Raw genomic sequence first — 23,906 nt, forward strand, 5'->3', positions numbered from 1 at the left:
TTTCTCTCTCATCATATCCCTACGTCCATCTCTCCCTTTCTCTCTCATCATATCCCTTCATCCATCTCCCCCTTTCTCTCTCAGCATATCCCTTCATCCATATCTCCCTTTCTCTCTCATCATATTCCTTCATCCATCTCATCATATTCGTCCATCTCTCCCTTTCTCTCTCATCATATCCCTTCGTCCATCTCTCCCTTTCTCTCTCATCATATCCCTTCATCCATCTCCCCCTTTCTCTCTCATCATATCCCTACGTCCATCTCTCCCTTTCTCTCTCATCATATCTCTTCGTCCATCTCTCCCGTTCTCTCTCAGCATATTCCTTCATCCATCTCTACCGTTCTCTATCAGCATATCCCTTCATCCATCTCTCCCTTTCTCTCTCATCATATCCCTTCGTCCATATCTCCCTTTCGCTCTCATCATATGCCTTTGTCCATCTCTCCCTTTCTCTCTCATCATATCCCTACGTCCATCTCTCCCTTTCTCTCTCATCATATGCCTTTGTCCATCTCTCCCTTTCTCTCTCATCATATCCCTACATCCATCTCTCCTGTTCTCTCTCATCATATCCCTTCGTCCATCTCTCCTGTTCTCTCTCATCATATTCCTTCATCATTCTCTCCCGTTCTCTCTCAGCATATTCCTTCATCCATCTCTACCGTTCTCTATCAGCATATCCCTTCGTCCATCTCTCCTGTTCTCTCTCATCATATCCCTTCGTCCATCTCTCCTGTTCTCTCTCATCATATCCCTTCGTCCATCTCTCCTGTTCTCTCTCATCATATGCCTTCGTCCATCTCTCACTTTCTCTCTCATCATATCCCTTTGTCCATCTCTCCTGTTCTCTCTCATCAAATGCCTTCGTCCATCTCTCCCTTTCTCTCTCATCATATCCCTTCGTCCATCTCTCCTGTTCTCTCTCATCATATCCCTTCGTCCATCTCTCCTGTTCTCTCTCATCATATGCCTTCGTCCATCTCTCCCTTTCTCTCTCATCATATCCCTTCGTCCATCTCTCCCTTTCTCTCTCATCATATCCCTTCGTCCATCTCTCCTGTTCTCTTTCAACCTCTTTCATTTTACAACAGATCTTCTAATTCAACATTTAGCTTTAGATCTTTTAGTTGTTTTTACCAATGTCACCACACCTCTCGTTTGCACCTCTCTCTGTATTATCCTTCAAATGTACATAGAATTTTCAGGTGTATCTATCAAATGTTATTTGTATACTGCTTTGTAAGTTTAGCATTCCAAATTGGGAAATGATTGATGTTGGTAATTGGTATGGAAACATGTGGCTGCCAATATTCATTCATGTTGAAAAGCGAATTGGATAGTGACTAATCAATAAGACCGGTTTTGACAATATTATCCGTCCATAATTTGAGATGCGTATTGTGTAGTATTCTGTCTCCTGTGGGGCTTTATTGCTCCTGATGGCCCAGTCACACTTCACTTTATAAAAATGACCTTGCAATGACCAATCCTAAAGCGTTTCTGAGCTAAAACGTTTGGGATCCACCTGATACTAAAGGAGGCTCCAATGCCAACTGGATCCTTGAAGAAAATTAATATTTCTCAACAAGGCTTATATCCGGCAGCTTACATCTGAGAGACTCTTGGTGGCTTTTACACTTGGAGTTTATCACCTCTAACAGCAAAACAACCAAATAGCCATTGTGTACAAAGATTTCACTATAAGATAAAACAATAGTGATGCATTTTTACAACTGTTATTGTATTAAAACACCACGTTGATTTTAATGGATTACCCATTTTAAAACTGTATATTATGATTCTCTCTGTGTAGAAGTTTCCCTTTAGTACAGATCTGGGATCAGCTTAACCATTACATATCTTAACCTTATCCAATAGGTAGTAAAAACACACAAATGCAAAAACAGACCTTAGAAAAGTGTCTAGGGGCAAATCCATCACACTCCATATGAATGCAGGGAGATAGTTATGTTTGTATTGGATAATATCACCACCTAATGGTTAGAAGGGCACATTGTTTCTATGTTTGTGAATGGAAATGTGGCGAGGTCAGGGATTGGACACCATGCCAAACTCTCCCTTCCCATTGGACCACGAGCAGATGGCAGCTCCCCTGTGCACGAGGCAGGGAGAATTCTCCTCCCATAAGCCGGTAGCAGGGCATGCACACACAAAAGCAGACATATTGACACAGATATACACACAGACAGACACATTGACACAGATATACACACAGACAGACACATTGACAGAGGTAAAAACACAAAACATCCAGATACAAATACAGACAGGACAGACACACAGACTCAAATACAAAAACAAGCCGACAGACAAACGGACACACACACACGCACGCACGCAAACACAGTTCAATTGGTCCTCCAGGCCTGCCTTTGATGCAGCTAACTGCATAATGATGCTTTCTGCTCACCCCTCCTTTATCTCTCTAGCTATTCTCCTCTTGAATCACCTCTTCTTTCTCTGTTAAAGAGATGTTATGGCTATAATGGTAGCAGGAGTTATGCAGTATCTATACCATTGTGCTGGTTATAGATAGCTTATAATAGTCATATTTTTGTGGACCGGGGTACTAAATGTTTGAAGAAATAGTGGGATTGTAAGTCGCATTGGATAACAGTGTCTGATAAATGAGTAAAATGTCAATGTAATAATCAGAGTGTTATTTCCTACCACAAGTTTCTTCATAATGAAAAGTCCATCAGACCATATTGACCTCGCTGCTCCATCAATCATCGCAGTGCGAAGCAGCTAGACTCAACTCAATACTTTCAGTAAATAGAGAAATAGCTGAATCAATTCTCTCCTACCACTGCCTGTGCTTCCATATTTTCAACTGCATGGACTCACTCACTCATTCAATTATATTATATAATTTATTACAGTAACAGACAGAACTGCATGCAGAAAATAAAATCAGAGTAGGCTAGCTACCTAACCCAGGTCTATTCCAAACACAGGTCTAAATCAGAGTAGGCTAGCTACCTAACCCAGGTCTTTTCCAAACACAGGCTAAATCAGAGTAGGCTAGCTACCTAACCCAGGTCTATTCCAAACACAGGGCTAAATCAGAGTAGGCTAGCTACCTAACCCAGGTCTATTCCAAACACAGGGCTAAATCAGAGTAGCCTAGCTACCTAACCCAGGTCTATTCCAAACACAGGGCTAAATCAGCGTAGGCTAGCTACCTAACCCAGGTCTATTCCAAACACAGGGCTAAATCAGAGTAGGCTAGCTACCTAACCCAGGTCTATTCCAAACACAGGGCTAAATCAGAGTAGGCTAGCTACCTAACCCAGGTCTATTCCAAACACAGGGCTAAATCAGAGTAGGCTAGCTACGTAACCCAGGTCTATTCCAAACACAGGGCTAAATCAGAGTAGCCTAGCTACCTAACCCAGGTCTATTCCAAACACAGGGCTAAATCAGAGTAGGCTAGCTACCTAACCCAGGTCTATTCCAAACACAGGGCTAAATCAGAGTAGGCTAGCTACCTAACCCAGGTCTATTCCAAACACAGGGCTAAATCAGCGTAGGCTAGCTACCTAACCCAGGTCTATTCCAAACACAGGGCTAAATCAGAGTAGGCTAGCTACCTAACCCAGGTCTATTCCAAACACAGGGCTAAATCAGAGTAGGCTAGCTACCTAACCCTGTTCTATTCCAAACACAGGGCTAAATCAGAGTAGGCTAGCTACCTAACCCAGGTCTATTCCAAACACAGGGCTAAATCAGCGTAGGCTAGCTCAGCTAATGACTCTGTAAGTGAGGCTGGGTGAGACCTAAGCATAATTATAAGGCATCTTTCTAATCAAGTTTAGCATATTGACTCTATTAAATCTTCACAAATGTGTGTGTATCTTCACTGACAGTCTGTACCTTGCCACTATTTTGGCCTAATGCTTGTCACAGGCGACAACAGCAATTATCATTCAGGAGGCTACACTAAGCCAAGCCGCGTGGCAGGATGTGATATGAGACAGTCAGCTAAATGTGCTGTGAGTTGATTATGAGGAGTTGACACTCTAGGCTATCAATCGGTGTAGAGATTGTATTTAGAGTTCTCTGTGACATTAAATGAGCATGTGTAGGATGCACGTTAATAGCTGTAGGATAGAAGTGGCAGTTGGTTGTGTGGGGAGAGATGCGCTAAGCTAATCGTCGGTTGTGTGGACGGGTGTCGTAATGAATGATAGTTAGGCTACTCTCTGGGAGCTGGGTTATCGAGTGTGTGTGTGCATTCTTTCTGTGTGTGTGTACGCCAGTGTGTGCATTCTTTCTGTGTGTGTGTACGCCAGTGTGTGCATTCTCGCTCCACCATCAGCATCATTCATCTCATTTGCCTATAAGTAAATCACACTCCATTTTCATGGGGCTGTGAATTAATGGAGATATAATCCGTGAGGTATTTGTTTGTCTGTTGCTATCATTTGCAGTCAGCCTAATAATACTGAGCTTCATGCATCTATCCTATTTTATTATTCCCTTTTTATGGGGGTTCAAGTTTGTTAGCATGTGATTGGAGAGTAACACGATTTATAACATAGGTCCTCTATTCCTAGATTACGGTCTAATAAGCTTTTTGTGCAGCAGCTGCGTTTGTATTTCTTTTGTCATCGGTCAGAATCCCCTCAACTTGTATTCGGGGGTCAGAACTACGGACCGTATGTATTCTAACTATCAACAAAAATACTGCATGATGTTGTTATATCACGCTATTAAGACCATATCAAATCAAAAAACAATATCCTGACACCTGAAGTTTTTGAGAGTGCGTATAGAAACTCATACAACGGGTGCATCTAATCCTGAATGTTGATTGGTTAAAAGCGCATTCCAGACGGTGTCAAATTTTTTTATTGACCCTTTCACTAAATATACTAATCAGCCACGTTCTGCATAAAGAAAACAGTGATAAATCAGACACAACATGCAGTGTTTTAGATACTCATAGTTGACCCCATAACCATGTAAAAAAAAAAAAAATGAATGAAAAAAACAGCTACAGGCTTTAGCTTGTACAGTCGAAGTCGGAAGTTTACATACACTTAGGTTGGAGTCATTAAAACTTGTTTTTCAACCACTCCACAAATTTCTTGTTAACAAACTATAGTTTTGGCAAGTCGGTTATGACAACTACATTGTGCATGACACAAGTCATTTTTCCAACAATTGATTACAGACAGATTATTTCACTTATTTCACTGTATCACAATTCCAGTGGGTCAGAAGTTTATATACACTAAGTTGACTGTTTTATTTATTTATTTATTTTTTAATTTCACCTTTATTTAACCAGGTAGGCTAGTTGAGAACAAGTTCTGATTTGCAACTGCGACCTGGCCAAGATAAAGCATAGCAGTGTGAACAGACAACACAGAGTTACACATGGAGTAAACAATTAACAAGTCAATAACACAGTAGAAAAAAAGAGAGTCTATATACATTGTGTGAAAAAGGCATGAGGAGGTAGGCGAATAATTACAATTTTGCAGATTAACACTGGAGTGATAAATGATCAGATGGTCATGTACAGGTAGAGATATTGGTGTGCAAAAGAGCAGAAAAGTAAATAAATATAAACAGTATGGGGATGAGGTAGGTAAAATTGGGTGGGCTATTTACCGGTAGACTATGTACAGCTGCAGCGATCGGTTAGCTGCTCAGATAGCGGATGTTTGAAGTTGGTGAGGGAGATAAAATTCTCCAACTTCAGCAATTTTTGCAATTCGTTCCAGTCACAGGCAGCAGAGAACTGGAACGAAAGGTGGCCAAATGAGGTGTTGGCTTTAGGGATGGAAAATGTGTTCCTTTAAACAGCTTGGAAAATTCAAGAAAATTATGTCATGGCTTTAGAAGCTTCTGATAGGCCAATTGACATCATTTGAGTCAATTGGAGGTGTACCTCTGGAGGTATTTCAAGGCCTACCTTCAAACTCAGTGCCTCTTTGCTGGAACTGTTTGGCCATAATGACCATCGTTATGTTTGGAGGAAAAAGGGGGAGGCTTGCAAGCCGAAGAACACCATCCCAACCGTTAAATACGAGGTTGCAGCATCATGTTGTGGGGGTGCTTTGCTGCAGGAGGGACTGGTGCACTTCACAAAATAGTTGGCATCATGAGGGAAGAAAATGATGTGGATATGTTGAAGCAACATCTCAAGACATCAGTCAGGAAGTTGAAGCTTGGTCACAAATGGGTCTTCCAAATGGACAATGACCCCAAGCATACTTCCAAAGTTGGCTTAAGTACAACAAATGGCTTAAGGACAACAAAGTCAAGGTATTGGAGCGGCCATCACAAAGCCCTGACCTCAATCCTATAGAAAATTTGTGGGCAGAACTGAAAAAGCGTGTGCAATCAAAGAGGCCTACAAACCTGACTCAGTTACACCAGCTCTGTCAGGAGGAATGGGACAAAATTCACCCAACTTATTGTGGGAAGCTTGTGGAAGGCTACCTGAAACGTTTGACCCAAGTTAAACAATTTAAAGGCAATGCTACCAAATACTAATTGAGTGTATGTAAACTTCTGACCCATTGGGAATGCGATAAAAGAATTAAAAGCTGAAATGAATCATTCTCTCTACTATTATTCTGTCATTTCACATTCTTAAAATAAAGTGGTGATCCTAAATTACCTAATCCTTTACTAGGTTAAAACTTCAGGAATTGTGAAAAACTGAGTTTAAATGTAGTTGGCTAAGGTGTATGTAAACTTCCGACTTCAACTGTATATGGGTTTAATTTCTTTGACTCTGCTGTTCCATTTTCAATTGTAAAGTAGCAGAACTCCCTGTGATAAAAAGACATACATCCCAGTGGAGGAGGATGGCTCATAATAATGGCTGGAACGGAGCCAATGGAATGGCATCAAAACACATAGAAACCATTTGTTTGATGTATTTGATATCCTTCCACCAATTCCTCTCCAGACATTAACATGAGCCTATCCTCCCCAATTAAGGTGCCACCAACCTCCTGTGATACACCCCCATTTAACATTTTACTGCAGTGGGCTAAATCAGGGTCACACAGTTTTCTTGCTCGAAAAAACATCCACTTTGCAACAAAAGTATACACCCCACGAACATGGCTATGGTCTTTAAAAAAAGAAGACACATGTACCATGTAAGATATAGAGTTGAAATATAGTCAATTTTTAGTTTGCATCCCAATATTACACTGTAAATACATCACAGAAAACTGAAATACAACAAAACCATTTGACATAGAAACACTGGATTTTCTGATTTTACGTTTTTTTGTGTTTATTAATTATGAAGAATATTAACAACATTCCACCTGTGAGGCCACTAGAGGGCGATTTGGTCATTTTACTGCAGGAAAGGGCCACTACTTTACTACTAAATAGATACTGTAAATATACTATATATCCCCATTAAATTCCAATTAGACCCAGTTCAAACTGGAGCAAACATTCAAACTGGAGCAAACATATCTTAAAGATGTTTTAAAGGCCAATCATCTCCTTAGTACATTCATAACCCTGGCTGAGGTCTCCAACTAGACCTACTGCCATCAATATTGGTGAAGAATAAAATGCCCTGGCTAACGTTACAGCTGCCCCACCAAGTGCTGCCCATTGACAGTATTTCAACATCTCTTCTCCGATCTTTTCCTGTGCCGTCTCATAATCCTCATTGGTGTAGTACTTTCCTCCATTATCCTCCACTATCTGCTCTATCTTCCTCAGCAGCTCTCTGACCTGAGTGTAGTTCTTTCTCTTGGCATTGATGATTGAGTGATATCTGTTCCCACAGCTTGTAACAAGTTTCCGCAGCTCCTTGCTCGTTTTCAGAAACTCAGAAACGGATGTTTCCCCTATCTGATCTTCACCAGTGAACAGCACCATGGTGTACATTGAGGCATCTTCTCCAAAGTTCACCTGGATCCACTTCACAGTGTTCCTTTCCTCCTCTGTGAACCTCCCCAGCCTGATCACCAGCAGGAACACATGGGGTCCTGGAACTGACATGTAGATGCAACTTTCTAGTTCCCTTTTCATTTGATCTACACTCATTGTTGGGTAAAAGAGTGCTGGCGTGTCAATCACATCGATCTTCCACCCATCCACCTCTTCACTCCCTTTCTCACACTCCAGTCTTACCCACCAGAACAATCCTCAGATCAGAGGGCTGCCCTGAATCTGTGGAAACAGACGAAAAAGTGGGGGATGCTTGAGTTGATCATAAAAGCAAGCTTCTAGATAAGATAGAGAAAAACATGTGTTCATGTGTTCTGTGTGCATGTGAAGTATATGGATGCGTACCTTGACATTGACCAGTAAAGATTTGCAGACACAGTGTTACCAGCAATAGAATCATCAGAGTCCTTTCTCTTCCTTGAGCCATCTCAACAGCTGCAGTGACCAACCAAAATCACAGAAACAGACAATTATGTCATTAGTAAGGTTGCAAAGTTCTGGTAAATTGTCCCAAACACCCAGGTTTTCCAGAAATCCTGGGTGTAAGATTCCTGGGTTCAGGAAGGAACAAAAGGGAAATCCCATTATCCTACAACTAGGATTTCTGGAAAACCAAGGAATTTGGGGGAAATTATTGTAATTTTGCAACCCTAGTCATTACCAACCAAACCAGTCCACACTTCTACAGAGACTCATTGGATAATGTATGGCCGTGTTCACAGATGGTTAAACCAATTATCATTTAATCTTAGCTGATTGATATAATGATCTAAACAATAGGCTTACTTTGCTTCACATCACCTGCCATCACATGGTTGGAGAGTTATTTATCCAATAGAGCCCAGAGAGTGTTCTTCAATGGAAGCTTCTCTACCATGCAAAATGTACAGTGCATTGGGCCGTCTATTTTTACAATTGATTTGCCACTGGTCTTACACAAAGCTTGAATGACTATGTATGCCGATGATTGCACATTCTACATGTCAGCACCCAAAGCCAGTGAGCTCACTGACATTCTAAATAAGGAGTTACAGTCAGTATCAGAATGGGTGATTAATAATGAGCTGGTCTTTAATACATCTAAACCTAAAAGCATTGTATTTGGTTCCAAACATTCTCTAAGACCTGAACCTCAACTGGAGTTGTGTATAAAGGTTGTGACCATTGATCAAGTTGAGGAAGCTAAATTCCTGGCTATAACATTGGATGGTCAATTATCATGGTCAAGTCATATTGACAAAGTTGTTATGAGGATGGGGAGGGGTATATCTGTTATAAACATCAACTGTGCTAGTTGTTCAGGCTCTGGTCTTGTCCTCTCTTGTTTACTGTCCGGTAACATGGTCAAGTGCAGCAAAGAAAGACCTAGCAAGGCTACATCATACATCATTAGCTGATCATGTATATCCTGTCTGATTTAACATATTCTGGTGTCTGACTCTGATCAGACCATACAGTTACTGTACAGAGAAGTTACAGGTGTGTCACTCTCACAACAATCTACTTTAAGGTTTATTGATCTAAGATGGACCCACTTGAACAAGATAAATAATTTCTTGAGCAACATTAGGATACCTAGACCTTACTATCCTAGCCTCGTACGATCATCCTGATGTTGTGATTCAATTGAATCTGCGTAGCAAAACTGAATGTAAGCTTGTTAGATCAGGATGGTTGTGCGATGCTGTTACTATCCTGACCTGGAACATATTTGAAGACTTTTTATTGGTTTAGTGGATATTGATGCCATTTTTTTAATCATTTAACGCAAGTAAAGTTTTGTTCAGTTTGGATATTGGTTTGATATTCAGAGTTTACTTGTCAATACCTATTTGACAGAAGGTCCTAGGATGATATACATATCTACACCGAACAATAATATAAACGCAACATGTAAAGTGTTTGTCCCATGTTTCATGAGCTGAAATAAAAGATCCCAGATTTTTTCCAGACGCACATGAGCTTATTTCTGTAAACATTTTTGCACAAATTTGTTTACATCCCTGTTAGTAAGCATTTCTCCATTGCCAAAATAATCCATCCTGTGGCATATCAAGAAGCTGATTAAAAAGCATGATCATTACATTACAGGTGCACCTTGTGCTGGGGACAATAACAGGTCACTCTAAAATGTGCAGTTTTGTCACAGAACACAATGCCACAGATGTCTCTAGTTGAGAGAGCATGGAATTAGCATTCTGACTGCAAGAATGTCCACCAGAGCTGTTGCCAGAGAATTTAATGATACATTAAAGCAGCCTCCAACGTCATTTTATGGAATTTGGCAGCATTTTCTTGAAAGAATGAAATAAAACAACATAATTCATGATGGTTTTTATTTGATTTTTGGAGTGAAAGATAGTTTCAGTATAGTTTTAGTTTTTCATACAGGTTTGTTAATTATTTGATTTTAGAGTACTAAATTTATTTTTCATTATTAGTTTGTGTTTCAGTTTCAGTTTAGTATTATAATCTTGCTATGGAGGAGGGAGGTCAGTGACCTAACATCAATGGTTTTAGATGTATATGCCATTTGGACTGGAAGATATTGAAACTGTGATCTGTATGTGAATTAATAACCACAGTTGTAATATAATAAACATTTGTAGAAAATCAAAGGTGGATAATTTAGAAAAAATGTATGGTGTACATTTGATGAGCGATGTTAAAGAAACTATAACGCTTGTATGTAGATCTGTAGCTCATATGGATAGGAAGGTATTGAAAGTTAGACCTATCACAATAAGTATGCCTGTAAAATCAGGGAAGTGTTGAACTGGAATTCTAACGAATGTAGCTGTCACACCCTGACCATAGTAAGCTGTTTATTCTCTGTGTTTGTTGGGGCGTGATAGTGACTAGGGTGGGTCATCTAGGTTTTTTGTATGTCTATGTTGGCCTGATATGGTTCCCAATCAGAGACAGCTGTTTATCGTTGTCTCGGATTGGGGATAATATTTAGGGAGACATTTCCTCATTTGTGTTTGTGGGATCTTGTCTACATTGAGTTGCCTGAGTGCATAACAGTAGCTTCACCTTTAGTTTGTTCTTTTTTGTTTTGTTTTGTTTGGTGAGTTTCTCTTTATTAAAATATTTGGAACTCTACGCACGCTGTGCCTTGGTCCATTCATTACGACGAACGTGACAGTAGCATGGATGACGGGGTCAGTGACTTCACATTATCTGGTTTTACATCTCCATTTCATCTAGATATGGAGCACCCTTAGTAGTTAGTGGTAACTAATACAAATATCAGGCCCTTCAGCGACTGGAGTCTCGATGCAGTGTGTGTCATCTTCATATTTGGGGAACCCTCCTGAATGGGAATTGCAATCACCTTTATTGCACTTTTATGAAGGTCCCTAAACCACCTGAGTGCCAGAAAACAATGTTGACTACTTTCCGGCTTTGTTAAAACTTCTTAGGGCTGCAATCCCGTAAACAGGTTCGATATGATAACAGCCAGTGAAAGTGTAGGGCGCCAAATTCAAAACAACAGAAATCTCATCATTAAAATTCCTCAGACATACATATATCTTATACCTTTTTAAAGGTAATCTTGATGTTAATCCCACCACAGTGTCCGATTTCAAATAGGCTTTACAGCGAAAGCACCACAAACGATAATGTTAGGTCACCACCAAGCCAAAGAAAAACTCAGCCATTCTTCCAGTCAAAGAGAGTCACAAAAAGCACAAATAGAGAGTTTGCCGTGTTACGTTCACTAGTTCCAAAAACATCCGGTGATATTGCAGAGAGCCACATCATTACAGAAATACTCATTATAAATGTCGATGAAAATTCAAGTGTTAGAAATTACATTATAAATATTCCCTTACCTTTGATGATCTTCATCAGAATGCACTCCCAGGAATCACAGTTCCACAATAAATGCTTGATTTGTTCGATAATGTCCATTATATTTATCCAAGTAGCTACTTTTGTTAGGGCGTTAGGTACACATATAAAAACATCATGCAGGTCAGGCATAACTTCAGACAAAAACTTCCAAAAGTTATATTACAAGTCTTAGAAACATTTCAAACTAAGTATAGAATCAATCTTTAACCTGTTGCGACGAGCATTCCCATATCCGGGAGCGTAACTATAGCCTCAAGCTCATTAGCATAACGCAACGTTAACTATGAAAATCGCAAATGAAATGAAATAAATATATTGGCTCACAAGCTTATCCTTTTGTTAACAACACTGTCATCTCAGATTTTCAAAAAATGCTTTTCAACCATAGCTACACAAGCATTTGTGTAAGAGTATTGATAGCAAGCATAGCATTAAGCCTAGCATTCAGCAGGCAACATTTTCACAAAAACAAGAAAAGCATTCAAATAAAATCATTTACCTCTGAAGAACTTTGGATGTTTTCAATGAGGAGACTCTCAGTTAAATAGCAAATGTTCAGTTTTTCCAAAAAGATTATTTGTGTAGGAGAAATCGCTCCGTTTTGTTCATCACGTTTGGCTAAGAAAAAACCCCGTAAATTCAGTCATTACAACGCAAACTTTTTTCCAAATTAACTCCATAATATCGACAGAAACATGGCAAACGTTGTTTAGAATCAACCCTCAAGATGTTTTTCACATATCTTTCGATGTTAAATCATTCGGGGCAGTTGACTTTCTCTTCTCAATCAAATGGAAACGTGCATGCACCTGGAGATTAAGCAATAGTTTTGACGGAGGACACCGAGCGGACACCTGGTAAATGTAGTCTCTTATGGTCAATTTTCCAATGATATGCCTACAAATACGTCACAATGCTGCAAACACCTTGGGGAAACGACAGAAAGTGTAGGCTCATTCCTTGCGCATTCACAGCCATATAAGGAGACATTGGAACACAGCGCCTCCAAAATCTGTCTCACTTCCTGTATGAAATTTCATCTTGGTTTCGCCTGTAGCATTAGTTCTGGGGCACTCACAGACAATATCTTTGCAGTTTTGGAAACGTCAGAGTGTTTTCTTTCCAAAGCTGTCAATTATATGCATAGTCGAGCATCTTTTCGTGACAAAATATCTTGTTTAATACGGGAACGTTTTTCATCCAAAAATGAAATACTGCCCCCAGAGGTTCAAGAGGTTAAGATGTTTTTATCATAAATCTTCAATAAAGTTCCAACTGGAGAATTCCTTTGTGTGTAGAGGAGCAATGGAACGCAGGTCGATATCATGTGAAATGCGCGTGACCAGGAAATGGCTCTCTGCCAGTAACCTGACTCATTCCCCTCTCATTCATCCCCACAACACAGTAGAAGCCTCATTCAACTTTCTAAAGACGGTTGACATCTAGTGGAAGCCCTAGGGAGTGCAACGTCATCCAATTCATTTCCTGGCATATAAGTTTCATTTTCCCTGTAACTAGTATGTTCTAGCCAATCAGAAAGTGTATTAGGCAAAAACCCAATCCAGTGCAGAGATGAATTCTGATAAATTATTATCAAGTACTCTCCTTAGCCTTATGCCAACAACCATAAAATGAGTGAAAAAATGTGTCAGATAGAATCTGTATACAGAGAGTCTGTCAGTGCCATACTGTATCCAACAACAGGTTGTATAGTATAGGATTCTATTGAGCCTCTGCTTATGTTGTGCTGTCTGTAAGGTAGCAACGTGGGTGGTAGCAAAGCAATGTTAGAGAGTATTAGGAAGGGCGCTCTTTGGATGAAAGGGTCTTGGCAATAATGAAAACTACTGTACTTTCCAAGGCACTGATATCTGGTACTTGATAAGAGCACAGATTTGTATACATTTGTATGGGTGTATGGCTCGATCAAGTTAAAAACAATACTCTGACACATGAAGTTTTTGAAAGTGTGTATAGAAACGGAGGTAGCCTGGCGGTTAGAGAGGCGAGCCGGCAACCAGAGGCTGGGTTGCCAGTTCGAGACACGGGTCCGATTGGAAAAATCTGGCGGGAAGTGAGCTGGCAACCGGAGGTTTGCAGGTATTAAATCCTAGATGCTGTTGTGCCCTTGAGCAAGGCACTTAACTCCCCGGGCACCTCTCCAAAGCCTGTATGTCAGGCAAAGATGTATAGGTGGCAGGGAAGTCAGGCGCAGGAGAGTCAAACGGAGTGTAAAATGGAGTCTTTTAATAAAGTCCACGTAGTATGCTCCATCACACTAAAATGTACATAAACAAACAAACATGGGTACGAGGACCCGACGCGCACCTATACAACAATAACAAACTACACTGACAATAAAACATTCTCTGACAAAGACATGAGGGGAAACAGAGGGTTAAATACACAACAAGTAATGAATGGGATTGAAAACAGGTGTGTGGGAAGACAAGACAAAACCAATGGAAAGTGAAAAATGGGTCAATGATGGCTAGAAGACCGGTGACGTCGAACGCCGAGCACCGCCCGAACAAGGAGAGGCAACGACTTCGGCAGAAGTCATGACAGTGTATGTGTATTTATTCGTGTCTTTTGGAGGGATTGGGTTAACGTGTTCACGCTACACGTTCCCCAAGGGCACCACCCCCCCCAAGCTCAACTCAAAAGATGGCGCACAGAATGCAAAAATATTCTTAGAAATATTTAACCTCCACACATTAACAAGTCCAATAGCTCAAATGAAAGATAAACCCCTTGTTCATCTACCCAGTGAGTCAGATTTCTAAAATGTTTTACGGCGAAAACATAGCACATATGTATATCAAACCACCACTAGGAAAACATACAATATGTAGCCACATTGTCATGCAAATAGCAAATCAAATCAAATTTTATTTGTCACATACACATGGTTAGCAGATGTTAATGCGAGTGTAGCGAAATGCTTGTGCTTCCAGTTCCGACAATGCAGTAATAACCAACAAGTAATCTAACTAACAATTCCAAAATGAATTTGTTATACACAGTGTAAGGGGATAAAGAATATGTACATAAAGATATGAATGAGTGATGGTGCAGAGCAGCATAGGCAAGATACAGTAGATGGTATCGAGTACAGTATATACATATGAGATGAGTATGTAAACAAAGTGGCATAGTTAAAGTGGCTAGTGATACATGTATTACATAAGGATGCAGTAGATGATAGAGTACAGTATATACGTATACATATGAGATGAATAATGTAGGGTATGTAAACATTATATTAGGTAGCATTTTTTAAAGTGGCTAGTGATATATTTTACATCCTTTCCCATCAATTCCCATTATTGAAGTGGCTGGAGTTGAGTCAGTGTGTTGGCAGCAGCCACTCAATGTTAGTGGTTGCTGTTTAACAGTCTGATGGCCTTGAGATAGAAGCTGTTTTTCAGTCTCTCGGTCCCAGCTTTGATGCACCTGTACTGACCTCGCCTTCTGGATGATAGCGGGGTGAACAGGCAGTGGCTCGGGTGGGTGTTGTCCTTGATGATCTTTATGGCCTTCCTGTAACATCGGGTGGTGTAGGTGTCCTGGAGGGCAGGTAGTTTGCCCCCGGTGATACGTTGTGCAGACCTCACTACCCTCTGGAGAGCCTTACGGTTGTGGGCGGAGCAGTTGCCGTACCAGGCGGTGATACAGCCCGCCAGGATGCTCTCGATTGTGCATCTGTAGAAGTTTGTGAGTGTTTTTGGTGACAAGCCGAATTTCTTCAGCCTCCTGAGGTTGAAGAGGCGCTGCTGCGCCTTCTTCACGATGCTGTCTGTGTGAGTGGACCAATTTAGTTTGTCTGTGATGTGTATGCCGAGGAACTTAAAACTTACTACCCTCTCCACTACTGTTCCATCGATGTGGATAGGGGAGTGTTCCCTCTGCTGTTTCCTGAAGTCCACAATCATCTCCTTAGTTTTGTTGACGTTGAGTGTGAGGTTATTGTCCTGACACCACACTCCGAGGGCCCTCACCTCCTCCCTGTAGGCCGTCTCGTCGTTGTTGGTAATCAAGCCTACCACTGTTGTGTCGTCCGCACAATCACAAACGCAGGATTAAAAGAAAAATAATTCACTAACCTTTTGAAAATCTTCATCAGATGACAGTAATAGGACATGTTACACAGTACATTTATGTTTTTTTCAATAATATGCAATTTATATCCATAAATCTCAGTTTACATTGAGCCATGTTCAAAAAATGCTACAGAAATGTTCGGAGAAATTATAAATAGGTCCGACAGATAACGCCAGATAACAGCAATACACATCATAAACTTTGACTAAATATACATGTTCTACATATAGTTAGAAAGATACACTGCTTCTTAATGCAACTGCTGTGTTACATTTATTTTTAACGTTACAGAATTCGTTCACTATTCAATAATCTGAGACGGCGCTCAGACATAAGCAATGTTTCACTGCTATGTTGGAGTCAACAGAAATACAACAATACAACATAAATATTCCCTTTGATGGTCTTCGATCAGAATGTAGTGGAAGGAGTTATACTTACCTAATATAACGTTTGGTTTCAGTTCGTGTGTCTTTGTATTAGCATGTGCTAACAGCTTCAGGAGAATTACACCAAAAAGGACTTCTGATCACGAACAGTTGCGCATCAAAACTTCAAAATTACATATTATATGTCGACTAAACTGGTCAAACTAAGTGCAGAATCAAGCTTTACAAAACAATTGGCGATTCAAACAAAAGAACGCAACTCTCCTCAGACGATGTGGAAAAAAGAGTGCGGTGTCTTCAATCGTGCCCTGACGCGCAGCTAAATTCACGTGACACTTCAGTATTTTGCCCGCCAACCGGTCAAAGCGCGAGGGATTTTCTTCATTACACGCCCCATTGAAAGAACACAGCACGCTGAAGACACAGAAACCGATCCCAGATCCGTAGCTGGTTGGGAAGGGTGGGGGCGATGACGTCAAAGTTGGCCCAACTTTCCTGATGAGAGAGAGTTTGGGAGAATGGCTGCCCTGTGAGTTCTGCTTTACATACAGACATAATTTGAACGGTTTTAGAAGCTTTATAGTGTTTTCTATTCAATAATAATTATTATATGCATATATTAGCAATTTTGGACAGATTTTTTTTCTGTTTACTATGGGCACGCAATTCATCCAAAGGGGGCAGTATTGTGCATAGCTTTAACAGGTTTAACAGAGGAAATAATATTTTGGTTGGACATTGCGGGTAATTGACTAATAAAGTGATCTTAATCTTAATAACAGACAAGAGGTAGTTACACTCTTAATTTATTTGTATTTAGCAATTCACCAAATATATTAATCAGACCCATTTTGCAAATAGAAAACAGTGATAAAATAGATGCACCTTTTTGTGTTATAGGAAAATTCAATAAATATGATTTATTAAATATGAATAAAGAATTGCTAAAGTGCCCAAAAATGTGCGCTTTGACATGTCCCTAGTCATGTTTTTCCAATTTCTAAGAATATTTAACCCACATAACCCACACATGGTTATACATTATTCCCTTTAAAATATTTGTTACAAAAGAAACATTGAACATATAATAGTCCCATTATAGTGTAATAGCAGGTGAGCTGCTTTCTGATATTTTATGGTGAAAACTGAGCCCGTTGAGCATATCAAGTCAACCCTGTTACCCATAGATAGATAGGCTAGAAATGTTGGTGAAAGGTGAAAATCTCAATTCAACCCTGTTACTTTAATGACACGTCCTTTGAACTTACTATACTCTTTTTTATCGCTTGAGACGGGAAAACATGTTTTTTATGGAGTTGATCATGTGCTCCTTATGGCAGAATGTTAAAATGTGGTTAAATTAATAGTTTTTTTGTAATCAAGTTACACTAACCAAAATGTACTCTATTCGTGTAACGAACCAGAACATCATACCACACACCAAACTAAACATACAGCTTCAGGCTTAAACTTAATTTGGGTTTCATTCCCTTGACTATGCTGTTCCATTTCAAATTGTAAAGTTGCAGAACTCCCTGTGATTTTGAATTGTATATCCCCATTAACACACACTTACTAAATACATACACCCTTAATACACACATCCCTATAAAAACATACACCGCTATGTAATACATTTAATACCACTAAATACATACTGTACATACTATATATCCCCACTAAATAAATACACACCCAATAAAATACAGTTGGCCTACACCTGCTTTGTTCAGAAAGTGTAGTGAACGTTTAAGTAAACAGAACATTGAGAATTGTAGCTCCTGTTGTTGATTGGGTGATTATGTATAGTGCACGCCGCGTTAGCAGGAGTTTTGTGTAAGCCAGTCAGGAAACAAGGGCAAGGCCAGACCGGCACGTTGATTTTATCGTATCCGTGAATCCAGTGCTTTCTCAGTGGTAATCATACGTTGATGTAAGGGGAGATGACGCATCGATATCCATACAATTTCCATCCATTTCCACAAATAAAACGTTGAGACGAGTTGAACTTTTGACGTGCCGACTGTTACGTAACCATCCGTTTAGCCAATTAGAAAATAGGGTATATTATACATGGCACACTCTACATGCACCTGGACCATGGACTAAAATGAATCTGTTCTAATTTGGTGTCCACAGACAGTCTGGCCTCGCCCTCAGTTGCCTCTGGTCCATTCCCCGTCATACCCATAAAATAGGAGCAAATGCATCTCAGTTGTAAGAAAACATGTCGTTCAGTATACTGTCGCAAAACATAGCAAAACGTTTAACCAACTGAATGCACCCCTGGCATTTTAAAGGTCAAGCATCTCCGTAGTGCAGTGTTTCTTAATCCCGGTCCTGGGGACACAAAGGGGTGCACATTTTTGGTGTACAGTATTGTTTTTGCTTTACACACCTGATTCAAATCATCAAATCTTGATGATGAGTTGATCATTTGAATCAGCTGTGTAGTGCTAGGGCAAAAATGTGCACCCCTTTGTGTCCCCAGGACCAGGATAATAAAACACTTGCTGAGTGCGTACAGGTAGAGGTATTTGCCACAAACCTGCTAAGCCAAACAACGTCCATGGACTGTGGAATTTAAATTGAGGCCAGATCTCTTCTCCGATCTTTTCCTGTGCCGTCTCATAATCCTCATTGGTGTAGTACTTTCCTCCATTATCCTCCACTATCTGCTCTATCTTCCTCAGCAGCTCTCTGACCTGAGTGTAGTTCTTTCTCTTGGCATTGATGATTGAGTGATATCTGTTCCCACAGCTTGTAACAAGTTTCCGCAGCTCCTTGCTCTCTTTCAGAAACTCAGAAACAGATGTTTCCCCTATCTGATCTTCACCAGTGAACAGCACCATGGTGTACATTGAGGCATCTTCTCCAAAGTTCTCCTGGATCCACTTCACAATGTTCCTTTCCTCCTCTGTGATCCTCCCCAGCCTGATCACCAGCAAGAACACATGGGGTCCTGGAACTGACATGTAGATGCAACTTTCTAGTTCCCTTTTCATTTGATCTACACTCATTGTTGGGTCAAAGAGTCCTGGCGTGTCAATCACATCGATCTTCCACCCATCCACCTCTTCACTCCCTTTCTCACACTTTGCAATGACAGAATCAGCTTTGGCCTCCACTTTAAACACCTCTCTCCCCAGGATAGTGTTTCCTGTTGCACTCTTCCCCACTCCAGTCTTACCCACCAGAACAATCCTCAGATCAGAGGGCTGCCCTGAATCTGTGGAAACAGACGAAAAAGTGGGGGATGCTTGAGTTGATCATAAAAGCAAGCTTCTAGATAAGATAGAGAAAAACATGTGTTCATGTGTTCTGTGTGCATGTGAAGTATATGGATGCGTACCTTGACATTGACCAGTAAAGATTTGCAGACACAGTGTTACCAGCAATAGAATCATCAGAGTCCTTTCTCTTCCTTGAGCCATCTCAACAGCTGCAGTGACCAACCAAAATCACAGAAACAGACAATTATGTCATTAGTAAGGTTGCAAAGTTCTGGTCAATTGTCCCAAACACCCAGGTTTTCCAGAAATCCTGGGTGTAAGATTCCTGGGTTCAGGAAGGAACAAAAGGGAAATCCCATTATCCTACAACTAGGATTTCTGGAAAACCAAGGAATTTGGGGGAAATTATTGTAATTTTGCAACCCTAGTCATTACCAACCAAACCAGTCCACACTTCTACAGAGACTCATTGGATAATGTATGGCCGTGTTCACAGATGGTTAAACCAATTATCATTTAATCTTAGCTGATTGATATAATGATCTAAACAATAGGCTTACTTTGCTTCACATCACCTGCCATCACATGGTTGGAGAGTTATTTATCCAATAGAGCCCAGAGAGTGTTCTTCAATGGAAGCTTCTCTACCATGCAAAATGTACAGTGCGTTGGGCCGTTGCTCTTCTCTATTTTTACAATTGATTTGCCACTGGTCTTACACAAAGCTAGAATGACTATGTATGCCGATGATTCCACATTCTACATGTCAGCACCCAAAGCCAGTGAGCTCACTGACATTCTAAATAAGGAGTCACAGTCAGTATCAGAATGGGTGATTAATAATGAACTGGTCTTTAATACATCTAAACCTAAAAGCATTGTATTTGGTTCCAAACATTCTCTAAGACCTGAACCTCAACTGGAGTTGTGTATAAAGGTTGTGACCATTGATCAAGTTGAGGAAGCTAAATTCCTGGCTATAACATTGGATGGTGAATTATCATGGTCAAGTCATATTGACAAAGTTGTTATGAGGATGGGGAGGGGTATATCTGTTATAAACATCAACTGTGCTAGTTGTTCAGGCTCTGGTCTTGTCCTCTCTTGTTTACTGTCCGGTAACATGGTCAAGTGCAGCAAAGAAAGACCTAGCAAAGCTACATCATACATCATTAGCTGATCATGTATATCCTGTCTGGTTTACTACATCCCTGTTAGTAAGCATTTCTTCATTGCCAAGATAATCCATTGTGTGGCATATCAAGAAGCTGATTAAACAGCATGATCATTACATTACAGGTGCACCTTGTGCTGGGGACAATAACAGGTCACTCTAAAATGTGCAGTTTTGTCACAGAACACAATGCCACAGATGTCTCTAGTTGAGAGAGCATGGAATTAGCATTCTGACTGCAAGAATGTCCACCAGAGCTGTTGCCAGAGAATTTAATGATACATTAAAGCAGCCTCCAACGTCATTTTATGGAATTTGGCAGCATTTTCTTGAAAGAATGAAATAAAACAACATAATTCATGATGGTTTTTATTTGATTTTTGGAGTGAAAGATAGTTTCAGTATAGTTTTAGTTTTTCATACAGGTTTGTTAATTATTTTATTTCAGTGTACAAAAATGATTTTTCATTATTAGTTTGTGTTTCAGTTTCAGTTTAGTATTATAATCTTGCTATGGAGGAGGGAGGTCAGTGACCTAACATCAATGGTTTTAGATGTATATGCCATTTGGACTGGAAGCTATTGAAACTGTGATTTGTATGTGAATTAATAACCACAGTTGTAATATAATAAACATTTGTAGAACATCAAAGGTGGATAATTTAGAAAAAATGTATGGTGTACATTTGATGAGAGATGTTAAAGAAACTATAACGCTTGTATGTAGATCTGTAGCTCATATGGATAGGAAGGTATTGAAAGTTAGACCTATCACAATAAGTATGCTTGTAAAATCTGGGACGTGGTGAACTGGAATTCTAACAAATGTAGCATGGATGACAGGGTCAGTGGCTTAACATTATCTGGTTTCATCTAGATATGGAGCACCCTGAGTAGTTAGTGGTAACTAATACAAATATCGGGCCCTTCAGCGACTGGAGTCTCGATGCAGTGTGTGTCATCTTCATATTTGGTGAACCCTCCTGAATGGGAATTGCAATCACCTTTATTGCACTTTTACGAAGGTCCCTAAACCACCTGAGTGCCAGAAAAGCATGTTGACTACTTTCTTGCTTTGTTAAGGGAAGAGTTCGACTATCGGTCTAAAATAATAATCATAATAATTTAAAATAATCTCATTCTAGATATCACTCTCATCATCCTAGGACCCTCCGTCAGAGAGCTATTAATGAGCCAACCCCTGAATATCCAAAGTCAAAACAAAGTTAATGTGGTGATCAACCATGCATAAAGACCTGGTATGAAGGTATCAATAAACCAGTTGCTATACAGTTATTCAACTATTGTAGAGGAATTGCAGTTGAATACTAGCCGGCTTTCTGAAACTGGCACATTTACAGTAACATTGATTCATGTGCACTGTCCCTGTAAAACGAAATTGAACAAAGGAGAGTAGATTGTTGTAGAACGTTTAGCAAAATATTACTCCTACGGTATAAAGTTGAATACTCACTTTTACTGCAGTTAAATGATTTGTGAATTGGTGCCTATAGTGACTATGAGAGCTGAAGCAATGTGCAGCGCCATATGTTATGAGTTTCGTTTTCCCTGCATGTAAGTTTCGTTTTCCCTGCATATAAGTTTCATTTTCCCTGTAACTAGTATGTTCTAGCCAATCAGAAAGTGTTTTAGGCAAAAACCCAATCCAGTGCAGAGATCAATTCTGATAAATGATTATCAAGTACTCTCCTTCAACCATAAAATGAGTGAAATGTGACATGTGTCAGATAGAATCTGTATACAGAGAGTCTGTCAGTGCCATACTGTAGCAACAACACAGTGAAAGCATTTTATGCATAGTTATAGTATCCAACAACAGGTTGTATAGTATAGGATTGTATTGAGCCTCTGCTTATGTTGTGCTGTCTGTAAGGCAGCAATGTGGGTGGTAGCAAAGCAATGTTAGAGAGTATCAGGAAGGGCGCTCTTTGGATGAAAGGGTCTTGGCAATAATGAAAACTACTGTACTTTCCAAGGCACTGATATCTGATACTTGATATGAGCACAGATTTGTATACATTTGTATGGGTGTATGGCTCGGTTTTGGCCATAATATCTCTCCTGCTGCACCCCTAGTCTCACAGTTTTTGAAAGTGCTTATATATCATTTTAAGGTCATATCAAGTTAAAAACAATACTCTGACACATTAAGTTTTTGAAAGTGTATAGAAACGGAGGTAGCCTGGTGGTTAGAGAGGCGAGCCGGCAACCAGAGGCTGGGTTGCCAGTTCGAGACACGGGTCCGATTGGAAAAACCTGGCGGGAAGTGAGCTGGCAACCGGAGGTTTGCAGGTATTAAATCCTAGATGCTGTTGTGCCATTGAGCAAGGCACTAACTCCCCAGGCACCCAGTGGGGCAGGCACCCCCGCACCTCTCCAAAGCCTGTATGTGTATTTATTTGTGTCTTTCGGAGGGATTGGGTTAACAGAGGAAATAACATTTTGGTTGGACATTGTGGGTAATTGACCAATAGAGTGATCTAAATCTTAATAACAGACAAGAGGTAGTTACGATCTTATTTTTTTTTAATTTAACACTTCACCAAATATATCAATCAGACCCGTTTTGCATATAGAAAACAGTGATATAACAGACACAACTTTCTATGTTGTTGACCCCATAAACATGTAAAAGGGTTGTATAGAGTACATTTTGTGTCCCTTTAATCTGCTGCCCGTGAAAACAGATAAGAAGTGGGGGATGCTTGAGTTGATTATATTGGCAAGCTGTGTGTGTGTGTGTGTGTGTGTGTGTGTGTGTGTGTGTGTGCGTGTGCGTGTGCGTGTGTGTGTGTGTGTGATTCATGTGGATGTTTACCTTGAAATTGACCAGTGACTAACATTGAGTGGCTGCTCTAACACACTGACTCAACTCCAGCGACTTCAATAATGGGAATTGATGGGAAAGGATGTAAAATATCACTAGACACTTTAAACAATGCTACCTAATATAATGTTTACATACCCTACATTATTCATCTCATATGTATATGTATATACTGTACTCTATCATCTACTGCATCCTTACAATGACATGTATCACTAGCCACTTTAACTATGCCACTTTGTTTACATACTCATCTCATATGTATATACTGTCAGCTTGGGGGATACCATCTACTGTATCTTGCCTATGCTGCTCTGCACCATCACTCA

General features: G+C 40.1%; 1 pseudogene; it reads right to left on the minus strand.

Moving 5' to 3' along the window:
- Positions 1 to 541: 541 nt before the first annotated feature.
- On the minus strand, positions 542 to 22,307 carry LOC135541470 (GTPase IMAP family member 8-like; annotated as a pseudogene).
- Positions 22,308 to 23,906: the final 1,599 nt, after the last annotated feature.

Source organism: Oncorhynchus masou, chromosome 6 (genome assembly GCF_036934945.1).
Source record: "Oncorhynchus masou masou isolate Uvic2021 chromosome 6, UVic_Omas_1.1, whole genome shotgun sequence".
NCBI classification, from domain to species: domain Eukaryota; kingdom Metazoa; phylum Chordata; class Actinopteri; order Salmoniformes; family Salmonidae; genus Oncorhynchus; species Oncorhynchus masou.